The sequence below is a fragment of the Callorhinus ursinus genome, unplaced genomic scaffold (genome assembly GCF_003265705.2).
Source record: "Callorhinus ursinus isolate GAN/ISIS: 27379988/994484 unplaced genomic scaffold, GSC_fseal_2.0 scaffold27, whole genome shotgun sequence".
NCBI classification, from domain to species: domain Eukaryota; kingdom Metazoa; phylum Chordata; class Mammalia; order Carnivora; family Otariidae; genus Callorhinus; species Callorhinus ursinus.
The window spans coordinates 16,652,253-16,666,582 of NW_027397089.1; positions in this window are offsets into that span (position 1 = coordinate 16,652,253).

A 14,330-nucleotide genomic window follows, 5' to 3' on the forward strand; every position below is an offset into this window, starting at 1 on the left:
GAGACACATTGCTGGTGTCTGGAGTAAGGGCAGTATTGTTGGGGAACAATGGTCTTTAAAGCTTGTAGTCTGTGTTAGCTCTAGGTAGTTAGTGCCACAACTGAATTGCAGTACATTCTTGGGTTTTTGTGTTTTTTTAAAAGATATTTATTTATTTATTATTTGATAGAGACAAAGAGAGGGAACACATGCAGGGGGAGTAGGAGAGGGAGAAGCAGGCTTACTGCGGAGCAGGGACCCCGATGTGGGGCTCAATACCAGGACCCTGGGATCATGACCTGAGCTGAAGCAGACACTTAATGATTGAGCCACCGAGGTGCCCCCATCCTTGGGTTCTTACCAGAAGATGATGCAGTATTATTTTTTCAGATATTTCTGAATTTTGTTTGCAAATATTTAGTTTTGCATTTATATGCATGAGTGAAAGTAGCATTATCTTACTTTTCCTGAAATATCTTTGTCAAGGTTTTGTCAAGGTTGTATTGGCCTATTACAATGAGTTGGAGCATGTTACCTTTTTTTCTATTTTCTGAAAGAATTTGAGAAGATAGAATTATTTCTTCTTTGAATGTTGGTAGAATCCATTAAGGAAGCCATCTGGTTTCACTGTAGAGACATTTTTGATTAATGATTTAATTTCTTAAGGTCTTTGTATTTACTATTTACCTTTTCTCTTCTTTCTGGAATCACTTTTGAATGGTTATATTTTTCCAAAACTTTATCTACATTATCTAAAAGTGTAAACATTACCATAAAGTTGTTCATATTAATCTTAATATCTATTAATATCTCTTTAATATCCTTAGGATCTGGAGAAATGTTCTCACTATATATATATTTATTTACTATTATATATTATTCTCTTTATATATGTATATAATATAGAGAGAGGGACTGAGAGAGAGTGACTTTACTGGGCCTTCTCTCTTTTGTCATAATTAGTTGAATCTGAGGGGTAATCAATTTAAGCAATAGTTTTAAAAAACAATTTTTGGCTTTTTTGATCCTCTTTATTGTATGGTTGCTATGGTATTAATTTCTGCTTCTATTTTTGATTTTACCTGTTCTGTTTCTACTGTATGAGATGGATATTTCTCACACTAATTTTCAACACTTCTCTCTCTCTTTATATATGTATATATATAGCTTCTATATATAGCTTATATATATTAAATTTATATAAGTATATATAAAGTTTATATATATATAAAATTTTACATATGATTTTTCCTCTATGTGTGACTTTAGCTGCATTCTACAAAGTTGGATATAAGCTAAAATCTCCATTGTCATTGTCACTCACCTAAAATGTTTTCCTATTTTCTTCTTTGACACAAAGATCATTTAGAAGTCTAATTCTTAATTAACAAATAAAAGGACATTTCTCTAGCTATCTTTTCTCTACTTAATTCTAGCTTAATTGTCATTATTTCAGTTCTTAGTTATTAGATAAAATTTGCCCAGAAAAAGGTTAGTTCTCATAATGGTTCCAACAATGCTTAAAAGGACTGTATTTTCCAGTTACTAGAAATGGCATTTTTAATATAAATATATAATGTATATATTATATGCATGTATATACATGTGCATTATTTGTGTGTGCATGTATGCAGCTAGAAAGAGATATCCAGTCTATGATATATTTTTCTAGATTTGTTGTTCAAGATTTCTATATCTTTAGTGATTTGTCTATTTTTTCCTATTTATTGAAAAACATATTTAAAAATCTCCCTATGATTAATGATTTGTCTGTTTCTCTCTTGTTCCTGTCATGTTTTACATCACATATTTTCACAATATTGATTATAGATGGGTCAATCAAAAAATTTTTACCTTCAGGTCTGTTTAGTTTTGATATTTATATAACCATATCAGTTTTCTTTGATTAGTATTTTCACAGCATATGTTCTTTATCCTTTTTCTCTCACTCTTTCTGTATCCATGCTTTACATGTGACTCTAGTTAATATCATACAGTCTTTTTTAATTCAGTCATGCAATCTTCATTTTTTAAGTAGACACTGAATTTCTTTAAATGTGATGTAAATGCTGATCTACAATTCTATTTTGTCCTTTTTCTGTTCTACACCTGATCTGTTTGTTTCTGCTCTATTTCAGTTGATCCATGTTATTATTCCATATTTTTTCTTTCTTTTTTTTTTTTTTAAACATGTTGACAATATGATTCTCCTGTCTTTGGGCTTCCCATTATCTCTTGAGAAGTCAGTTAACAGTCTTTAGAAGGTAACTGTTCTTTTTCTCTAGCTGTTTTTAATTTTGTTTTATTTGTCTTAATGTTTTCCAGTTTCACTGCAGTCTGTGTCAGTATCCTGTTGCAGATGTGTTGGACCTTTTTAAATCTGGATTAGTTTATTAGTGTATGATTAATCCCAGAAATTCTCATCTGTTTTCACTGCCAATGTTGCCTCTACCTCATTCTTTATCTTGTCTCCTTGTGGAGTTTCATTAAATACATATTAAGCATTCTCATTCTAGCTACCATGTTTCCTATTTTTTCAAGATGGTTTCCCTTTTTTTTCGGCAGGGTGGTATGGATCTCTCTACCATGCATTCTGGATACTATTTCCCATCTTCCCAGTCACTGATTATCTCTCTAACTGTGCTTCATCTGGTGCAGCTGCTCTTGTTGAGTTTTTAATTTTAATCATTTTTCTTTTCATCTCTAGTATTATATGTGACTCTTTTTCAATTCTGTTAATTTTTGTTCCTTCACCCTAAAGATATTTTAAAGCTTATCTTTTTCTTCTTTAAACCTTCAAATATAATTTTTTAATGCTTGTTTATGTTTGATACTTCCTATACCTAGGATCTTTTCAAGTCTGTTTCTCTTATTTCTCATTTGGATGATTTGTTTCCTTGGTGCCTGCTTCCATCATTTCTGCATGCTGAAATTATTTGAAGGTCTAAAATATAGATAGAGCCTTACTCTGGTGGATTTGCATTTGCTTCTGCTGGGCACGAGGAGCACTTCCAAACTAGAAGCATCACAACCAAGATAAAGCTTGAAGTTTCCTGGCCCTCTCACTGATGTGAACAAGGGTCAAATCTATGTGAAGTCCAGCACAAAGCTACAACTTCTCCAGGACATTTTAAAAAATATATTTCTCATACCCTATTTAGTGCCACGGTAACCTTTTTTTTTGCAGTCATCTTAAAAAGGTGGAGGGCTAGATCTGTTGTTTTGTTTTTCTTGTTTTTATTTTGCTCACAGTTATCCTAAGAACAAAGTCTTCCAAGGTCCCTGCTTAGTGTGGTAAACTGTTATATTAATGACTGTCTACCTTGCAAAAGTACTGGACCTTGATTTGTTCACCACCAAACTTGAGTAGTCGCTAAAACCAAAACCCAAGTTGATCTAGTTGATCCATATGCTCCAGGATCCATTTTTTTTTTTCAGTAAGAATCTTATGTTCTTTACCTGACCTGTTATGGTTATGTAAATTTCTTTTCTCTGCACTATAAGGCACTTTATCAGATTGAAAGAATTTGGTGCTTTTTAAAGAAAATCTATTTTAATATCTCAGCAGCTACCAACCTCACATAGATTATTTTTTAAATTTTATTTAATTTTATTATGTTGTTTAGTCACCATACAATACATCATTAGTTTTTGATGTAGTGATCCATGATTCATTATTTTCATATATTATTACTATAACATTTTGGTTTACAACATAGCTTTGCAAAGTTTCAGACACACAGATATGTTTACTAGTATTTGGTGATCAAAGCCAAACACAAGAGCTACAAGGCATTTTACCATGTTAGTAGAGCAAAGAATTTTAATTCTATATCAAAAATAAATTTTTTAAAATGACAAAAAATTTGTCAAATTTAGTACATTAGCATTTTAAAGAAAGAGGTAAATATTTATATGTAAGTTATGATCCATTAAAAAGTTATCAATTCTTGAGTGAGTATGATAATACCTGGAGGGTTATAGCTAAGCCACGAGGAACACTGGATAATATTAATGCTAGTAAATAAAAAAAGAGAAACTCCTCTGAAGATCACCCTACCCTCCCAATTTCCTTGATAAATTTGGAATCTTCTGTTATTGAGATCTATGGTGTCTACTTGGGCTCTGTGAGGCATGTTAAATGATCCCATAATATAATATTTGAACACATTTAATTATTTCTACCCCTCTACTTTACTAACTTGATATAAGGATTTAGTCAAATTATACACCATCTCTATTTTCTCACTTAAAAAATTGAATAGGATATAGTAATACAAGGAGATGTTCTAGAGGGATTCATTATTTAATGTTTCTAAAGTCCTACACAAATGCCAAACTCATTACAGTGTGCATGCTGGCAAGTGGCTAGGGTTTAGGAGATAATGCAAGAGCACACATAAATCAAAATTTCAACATGAACGACCTTCTTTTTGTACCATGATTAATCACAACACTGACATCGTGTATGCAGGTTCTTGTTCAGTAAGTAACAGTTGACACCCTTAAGTTATACCTTTGGCCCCATCCCCTTCCTTTCCACACCACAGTGGTGGGGGGTTGGGAGGGGGACTACCAGTTCTGTGTAGATGCCAAATGCCTTTCAAAGGATAGTCTAGAAAATGCCAGACTGTCTAACTTTTACCTTCCAGGAAAAAAAAAAATGGAATTGTATGTCATAGCAAATTATTACCAGACTTCAGCTGAAGTACTTCTGAAGATGACACTTAGAGTACTTTCTGTAGACATCAGTGTCAGTATGTAAATTCAGAATGGGATGATTTCACCACTGACACCATTACTATCCTGCTCCCAGCCACCATTTTATCTTGCAAAGATTATTGCCAATAGCCTCCTTTTCAGTCAGGATTGTCTAGAAAAACAGAACGAATAGGACATATATGTGTATGCATATATAAACATATACATGTGTATATCATACATAAATTTATATGTCCTATTGACTTTCTTTCTCTCCTTTTTCTCGTCTATCTGTATCTATATCCATAACCATATATATCTATGATTTATTTTAAGGAACTGGCTCACACAGTTGTGGGGCTGGCAAGTTCAAAAATCTGTAGGACAGACCAGTGAGCTATAAACTCAGGCAGGAGTTGATGCTGCAGTCTCAAGGTAGAATTTCTTCTACTCTGGGAAATTTCAATCTTTGCCCTTAAGGCCATCAACTGTATGGATGAGGCCCACCCATATTATTGAGGGTAATCTCCTTTACTTAAAGTCAATGAACTGTAGATGCTAACCACATCTACAAAATACCTTCACAGTAACATCTAGACTTATATTTGGATAAATAACAGGGTGCTACAGTCTACCCAAGTTCACACATAACAATAACCATCACACATCCTGACTGGTTTTCTTCCTTCCTCCTATGTTGTACTCCCACAATCTATTTTTAACATAGCAGCCACAGTGATTCCTTAAGGCATAAGTCATGTCTTGTCATTCTCCTTCAAACCTTCCATTAGCTCTTTAAATCACTCTCAGTTAAGTCCAGGGTTCTTCCAAAGAGATCCAGGAACTTGAATGATTTGGACCTCTATGGCCTGTCTTCACCCACTACTGTTCTCACCCTGGTCATACGTCCTGTCTTATGTTCCCCAACTTAACCGGGCACATTCCCATCCTAGGGCCTTTGGACTGTTTATTCTAATAGTTTGAAATATTCTTCTCCCAAGATATAAATATGACTAATTTCTTCCTCTTCCAATTATTTATATGTTTGTTTGTTTGTTTGTTTATTTATTTATTTTTGAAGTATAGTTGACACATGATGTTACATTAGTTTTAGATATACAGCATAGTGATTCAATAAGTTTATATATTATACTATGCTCACAAGTGTAGCTCCTGTTTGTCACCATAGAGCACTATCATAATACCATTGATTGTATTCCCTATGCTGTGCCTTTTATTCCTGTGATTTATTCATTCATCATTGGAATTCCTTCCTTCAAATATTTGCTCCAATGTCACCCTCTCAATATAGTCTACCCTTACCAACTATTTAAAATTCTACCTGACACATTCCTTTTCTGACATTCCATATCCTTGTATTATGCTCTCTCTCTTTTTTCCCATAGCATGTGTTACTCTGTAACCTAATATGTAATTTACTTTTTAAAATGTATCTATTATTTATTGATTCTCCCCGCCCACTAGAATGTAATCTCCACAAAGACAGTAATCTTTGTTTATGGGTCTCTGATTGAACTCATGTGCCTAGATCAGTATCTGGCAAATAGTAGTTTTTCAATAAACATTTGAATGAATACATTTAGGCTATTGCTCTACTAATCACTGCTTGACTTATTAAATGTAATACATATAAAAGTACTATATTTTACATTATCTTCTTTTTGTGTCCTTCACCTTATTCTATAATTCTCTATTTTTAGGCAGATAATATTATCTAATTTTTTTTGCTTTTGTAATCTTTCTACATTTTAGGGGAAATATTTCTACATTTTAAGGGAAACTTTATTAACTAATTTATTAGAGGAGGGAAATTAAGCTATATGCAATCAATTGATGCATATATGAATTAGGGAATTAGGTTTCTTGGGTTGTAGAGAGAGTTTGAGAGTAAAACAGCCAGGGACTTGCCAAGGTAACCATGAATAAGAGACCTATGTTTTCAAAGTCATAATTTTAGAGAATTTCAGTTTGTTTCAAGAATGATATTTAGCTTAACTTCCAACACATAATAAATTTATCAAATTGATTTAAATAGTGATAATCTTGTTTTCACTGATAATTCATTTTGGCTACTGAGTATTGTAATAGCTAAAGGTGAAATATATAGAAAGGCTTAGATTTACACAGTTGAAGTAGACCTGACATTTTTTTTCTTTTTTTTCTTTTTTTCTCTTTTATTCCTTATTTTTTTTCCATGCATTTTTCACTCACAGGGAAGTTCAAAGGAAAAAACAGGCATAATGAACCCACATGATCCATTTTATATCACATTTTTGTTTCAAAATTTTTGTCCTTCAAGAGACACATTTGGAAGATGCCTTCTAGCTCATGTTTTGAAAAGGTAGCCCTTCCTCAAGTCTACAAAGTTTCTAGAGTCACATTAACCACGAGGAGAATCTGCAATATCCTTGGTTTTGCAAAATTTTCTATCTCTCTCTCTGATTAAGGTTATGTATAAATGTGTCTACTATGGAGAAGATAAATAACATCTAGGAAATAATATTTCCTTCTGTTCATGTGTATGAACTCCCTAATTTGCATTTTTCTCTCTCAAAGTATATGGGGTTTTTAAAAAATTAATTATAATGTTTATAAAATAAGTAAAAATAAGAATTAGCTTCCCAAAACCTATAGCTTTCTGTATCTCTTTGGCTTCATTTTGACCCACTCTCCCAAATTCACTATACTAAAGCTGTTGTTTCAGATGCTTAAATGTGCCAAGCTTTTTCCCAACTCAGGGTCTCTGCACACAGTATTTCTTCTGCCTGAGACAGTCTTCCTTATCTAGCTAAGATAATCTGACATCAACATATGTTTCAGTTTCTCAGGGAAGCCTTTTTTAGACCTTTCTGCCAAGGTGAATTTTCTTATGTTTTTTTCTGATGATATTTTCCTTCCTTCTTATGATTATATAACTATGCAATATAGTTATTTGAATAACAAATCTAAGTTTGCTGTTGAACATTAATTGGAACTGCTCCTATGACTGAAAGATATAAAATAATCTCGGAAACTGAAATAACCATAATGTCTTAGGTACTGTTGAAGAAAGGCTTTCATGGAGAGGGCAGTACCTAGAACTTCTTAATAAAATAGAAATGGTTTGTGCAGAAACAATCTCCCATGGGAATGCAAGTAGGAGCTCATTATATTCTCAAATAGGTAGTCTCTTTTTCCCTTGGACTGACTTTGGAACCACATGAGCAGCTGCTGGATCCTATAATCATGTGGGTGGTACCCTATGAACAGATCTCTATTGACCAACAACAAGCTGCTTGGTTTATAGATGGCAGTTCCAAGGTGGAAAAAGAGCATCTTATTTGGAATACTGTGGCACTAAGACCAATGGGTGCAAAGACTGATTAAAGGAGGTAAGATAAAATCAGTTCAATGGGATGATTTACACGCTGTTTTCCTTGTAGTGATAGGAGAATTGAATAATGATAAAAGCCCACTATGTTTAGGTTTTTACTGATTCACAAGTGGTGGCCAATGGTTTGACCATATGGTCAGGCAGATGGGCAATGGAATGTTGCACTAATAAAATGATGCTCGTATGGGGCATAGCCCTATGGAAATTATTATGGGAATTTAAGGAGCACATTAAAGTAGGAGGTACTGGAGAAAGTACCAGAAAAGTGATACATGGGAAAACAGTAAAAAGAATATTTAGAGCAAAGGGAGCAGCAAGTTCAAAATCCCTAAGACAGAGCATGGTCAAGGAAGGCCAGTTGGGCCATAACCATTACATGATCAAAGAAAGCAATTGGCTCTGATATCAAACAATTTGGAAGAGGTCATATTAAATGTATCCTTTGTAATCCATATTAACGTATTATAATTCATCTTAAATAAACTAGAAGTCATTGGAGAGTTTTGAGCAGATAAGCAAAATGATTTACATTTTTAAAGGATGCAGCGACCGTATGGGAAATAGACTGTGGAGAGTAGTGGCAGGCAGAGTAATGTCCATAAATATTTAATGTACCTTCTACACTTCTCAACATTTGAAAAGTTGAGGAGTTTCCAAAACCACCCTCACTTCTGACATGATCTGGAAGTTTGGAAGTTCCTGAGACCACCCTCAGATTCAATAATTTGCTGAAAGGACTCACAGAACTGATTTAAAGTTGTCCTCATGTTTACAATTTATTACAATGAAAGGATGCAGATTAAAATCAACAAAGCATGAAGCATAGGGGCATGCTGCAGAGTCCAGGAGAGTTCCACATGCAAATCCTCCAGTTGTCTTTTCCCAGTGGAATCATGGATAGCTCTAACTTTTCCCAAAAATGATGTGTGACAATATACATAATGTATTGCCAACCAAAAAAGCTTAGATTTGGGAAACAGAAGTCAACTCATAACATGAGAGCTTGTGCATTGCCTATTCCAATGACTAGAACAATTGCTGACAAATAGTAACTTCTCAATTAATATTTGTTGAATGAGTGAATGAATGAATGATGAATTAATTCCACAAATCAAGCATAACAAAAGCTGCTGGAGATAGATTTAAGACACATTCACCATGACCAACAAGCTCATTTTCCAGTAGAAGAAACAAGCAAAGAAGTATTATATGATGAATGCTAAGCCAAAAGTATACACTGGATGCTATGTAGAAACCAAACCTAGAGCATGAAGATCAGGGAACACTTCATAAAGGAGATGATGCCTGTGTTGAGTAGTAGAGTGTTGGAACTGATCATGGAGGACAAAAAAAAAAACATTCCATGCATAAGGAATAGTATATACAAATGCAAAGAGGCAAGAAAAATATGGCACATTTGAGAAACTGCGAGTAGTTTGGAACCAATAAGGTTTCAAATAAGATTGGAACCAATAAGAACAGAGAAAAGATAATTCTGGGAGTGAGCCAGAAGGCAGATCATGAAGAGCCTGGCATAAACTAGAATTCTGATTTTATCTTTAACATAATGGAAAACCATTGACACCTTTTAAAGTAAATAAGTGACATATTCAGTTTGACATTTTAGAAAGGTCATTGACAATGGTGTAAAGAATGAATTAGAAGGAAATGAGCAAGACTAAGAAAGGTAAACTTTTGATGTATAGTCAAATGGAATAATCAAGAATCAAAGGGAAAAGTACTGAGAACCTAAAACATAAAGGGTGACAGAATGGTGAGGGATAATGGATGGAATTGAGAGCTGTGTTAGATGGAAAATTAATAGGTCAGGGTGACTGATTTGATGTAGAGTACAAAGAAGGAATCCAGGATGATATCCAAGTGGCTGATGTTGGCAATAGATAAATGGGAGTACCATTCACTGAAATAATGTCTTTATTGTCAGAGTTCACATGGGAGTGCAGCAGGGGTTTTAATGGATAAAAGAGTCAAGGAAGAATAATTATTGGACATCCTAATTCTAAAGTAGATCATCTAAGAGTAATATCCCATAAGGAATCAATGCAACATTTGGGAATTCAGGAGAATTATGGTTGAAAATCATGAGAGTATGCTTTGAGTATCTACAGTGTGCCAAGTATTTTTACATCATGAGAAACTAGAACTTCATCTTTTAGAGGTCACATTTTAGAAAGGTAGCTTAAATGTGATCATTGTTCAAGCAGTGTTTTTTATTCCTTTTTTTTGCAGCTAATTTAGTGTATTCATTATATTTTTCTTTTGCTTCTTTATATGTGTTGCCCATTATTCTTATTAATGTGGTCATCCATGGCATCATAATTTCAGAAATGTAAATTCTCTTATTTAAAAATCCTAGCCTTGAAATATTTCCTATCTTTTGGAGTAGATGTGTAGAAGTTGTCAAATCTCTCTCTCTCTCTCTCTCTCTCTCTCTCTCTCTCACACACACACACACACACACACACACACACACATACACACACACACACACACTGAACTAACTACAAAAGACCTGGCCATTCACTTATGCCACCTTAGGAGAGTAAATTGCTGCCTGATAGATTTGGTAATACAGTCAGTGCCATGCCAATAGCTGAAATGAACAGCTTAACTGGCTAGGAATCCAGATTATCACCATGGTTTGACAGTTTAGCAAAATATTAATTGTGCCATTGTAGAAAGCTCCATATACTTTTTTTTTTACCAAGGGAAAAAAAGATTGAGATTTCCACTCCTTTAGCAAGTTCTCCATGATATCATTAAAGGCAGTGAGACGTTCTAAAGGACAACATTCCAAAAATATTAGGATTCATTGGCACAAATGCTTTTGACAGGATCAATCTCAAACTCTGCTTTTCTATTTGAAATTTCCATTGTACATTTCAGATTACTGCACAGTGCCACAGTGGCAAATAGAAGGCCATGGTTCTCGAAAAAAACACAAATAATAAAAGGGAAGGGCCACAAGGTCAAAAGATATTTTTCTGGAGATTCTTGCAATATACCAAGTGATGCCTTGGGAAAAAACAAACAAACAAACAAACAACAACAAAAACCCAAAGCTGTTTAAAAAGACAGCAGCTGCTATAATGCTGCTTCATTACAGACCCAGTGGAGCAGAAGCAATGCATCCATTTTGCCTTTTTCTTCATTGATGATATCAATGGAGCATTAATGGAATTCTTATAGTCCACTGGTACAGTGTAAATTTAGTCTGAGTAAATTTTATATTGACTGTATTATAATACTCTTTTTAAAACTAGAGAAGAACCTGCTTTATTTTTATGTAAAAACGTTATATAGAGGATATAGCTTCAGATCCATAATAAATAAGTAGTCAATACAGTTCTTTTAATGCTTTTTATCATTAAGAGAGTAGGTAGAATTTTAGTCTAAATTAAAACTCTCATTAGCAAGCTTATTTCACTGAAATGACACACCGTTTTCTCCAGTTAACAAAGTCAAGGCACTTTTATTGTTGTTTATTGATTTTACTTATTTAATTCTTCTTTAACAGAAAAAGCTTGGTTTCTGTAGGTTCTTTTATTTTGTTAGCAGCACAGGGTGTGCTTTCAAAATGAAAATTATGCAAATTACTTAGCATTTATCTCGATTTTTAAAATAAGATCCAAAACTAAGATCCTAGGGTCATCCACTTATATAAAAATTTGGGGGCTAGACAGGGACCCAGATGTTTCAAGTGGATTTGCAAATGGCAAAATGCTGCTTGTTGGATCTGCCTGCAAATCTATTTGCAAATGCAAATCCTCTTTCCAAACAGATCAGAGTTTTTTTTAGGTCCAACAAAAATCCTTGAGCAAAGCAAAATGCTGATGGAATGTACACGTGGCCCATCTATGGATTTCTATCCACATGCTCTTGCATCTTCGTTGTGTACTTTCAGAGCATGGCAGGAGAAGACAGAATACAATGGCACTTACTTTAAGGGGGTTCTGAAAGCATCCTGCTGCAATTTAGGGAAGAGGCAGAAGCAGTGACTTATCCAAACATGTATTTTTATCTCTACATGAAATGACTCAAAGCACTCCCTACTTCTGCTGTGTTTCCCTAAAGCACTAGTTTTATCCTGCAAGACAGTTTCCATTTGTCCATAGATACTAAGACTACTTCTCTTACATCCCTTCCTTTTTAGCACATGTCCTTCTAAGAGATCCATGTCCCCAGGATCCAGACCATGAGTGCAGCTCTCCACTGATGCTTGTCTGTTGAGGTCAATAACTCATTCAGATTTTTACTCTTCCCTGCTCTATGATAATAAGAATAACAATAGCCAACAATTAAGGGCACTGTCCATGTGTATTAACACATTTAATCTTCACCACTACTCCATCACACACACACTGTATAACTTCTCCATGTCCTGTGCTCCTCTAATCTAACCAATCAATTTACACTAAAAGGTTAATGGTGGAAAGAAAACATGGCTGGCTTTTCACCCCTCAAATTTGTCATCCTCTCTCTTTACATTTTACCATTGCCATTATTCAAGGCTGGAGTGTCACCATAGCCTCATAGCCAATACCTCCCACACTCTAGACCTGGCTTCCTGAAATTAATTTCTCTGCATTTTTGCTGAAATGACTGACCTGAACTTCAGATCTAACTTTGTCATTATACTGCTTTAACGTTAGTCTATCATCTAAAGGATAAAGGCCATAATCCCTAGCATGAAATAGAAAGACTGCTATACCCTCACCCACTCACCTTAGCTTCTTTTCCTAACTACTTTCTTCTTAGAATTCTATGACTTTTTCATTCAATCCCTCAGATACAATATTACTTCATGCTTTTTTTTTTAAAGATTTCATTTATTTATTTGAGAGAGAGAATGAGAGATAGAGAGCACGAGAGGGAAGAGGGTCAGAGGGAGAAGCAGACTCCCTGCTGAGCAGGGAGCCCGATGCAGGACTTGATCCCAGGACTCCAGGATCATGACCTGAGCTGAAGGCAGTCGCTTAACCAACTGAGCCACCCAGGCGCCCTACTTCATGCCTTTTTAAAGCATATTAATGTGTGTTACTGGAATTTGGGTGGAATGCATTTCATCCCTCTACCATCCATCTGTCCCAACTTCCCTGCCCACAACACACTCTCACACATACATACACAACCTTGACACCAGGCAAGCTTTTGCTTGTCTTTAAGAGCCTAGATATCATGGGTCACATCTTCCAGTCTTCTCCGATGCAGCCCCCAGGCACAGGTTATAATAAGTGAGTCTCCTCTATGTTCCTACAATACATGGGTAAATGTTTAAGTTATCCACTTAAAGTTTTTCTTCCTCATTATGTTGTGAGGTCTTCGAGAGCAGAAACACTGTTATTCTTTGTTCCTCCAGTGCTCTGTTTGCTAAAAAAAAAAAAAGTCTCTCAACATGTTTATTATATTACAGATACGTACTTGATAATAAATAGTTCTCAGAGAACCTAGCTGTGACCTACGAAAAAGAATCTGTGAATGAAAAACTGAGGATCATAGCTAGTGGGAAACAAGATATTTTAGGTCAACAAAGTCTTTCCCCACTGCCTTCAAAATATCTTTGATCATTTAATTAGTTTGTGAATAAGGCTGACCCTGGTGTAAAAATTGAGACTATACCTAGCCAGGCAAAACCACAGTACAAAAATCTGAAATCTGCCAATTAGAAAACTAGTATTGAGGAAGAGTTTAAAGGTACATATTTATATATAAGTAAGGACTCTAAGGATGTATTGAACGTGAGGCCAAAATAATGAGTTTATTCAGGTGAAATAATATCCTATTTATCTATAAAAGATTACATAAACTAATATTTTATCATAAAGAAAAAAACCCAGCTAATTGAATAAATTATTCATTTTTGAATTCTCTTGAAGAGCCACCAAGAAACCAATGCCTGAGTTTCCTTATTTAGGGAGGCAGGTACTTTTATTCTCTTCTGATGCAGAGACCGGCACACACACAAAAAAAATGGTGTTGTCTAGGAACCATGAGGAACATAATAATTGTCGAGATGGCATTTGAACATAATTAAAAAAAAAGAAAATTTTACTGAGCCATGATTTGGGAAAAAATTACCAAATGATTTAGCCCAGTACAAATTTTTTCATCTTTCTTATAAAACTGAATTGCAAATGTCCCCATCTTTTGGGACCCCCAAAGTAAGTATTGTGTTCAAAGATTTTTAACGTTTTAATCTCATGTTTTTCATTAAACAGTAGATGTTTACTTTTAA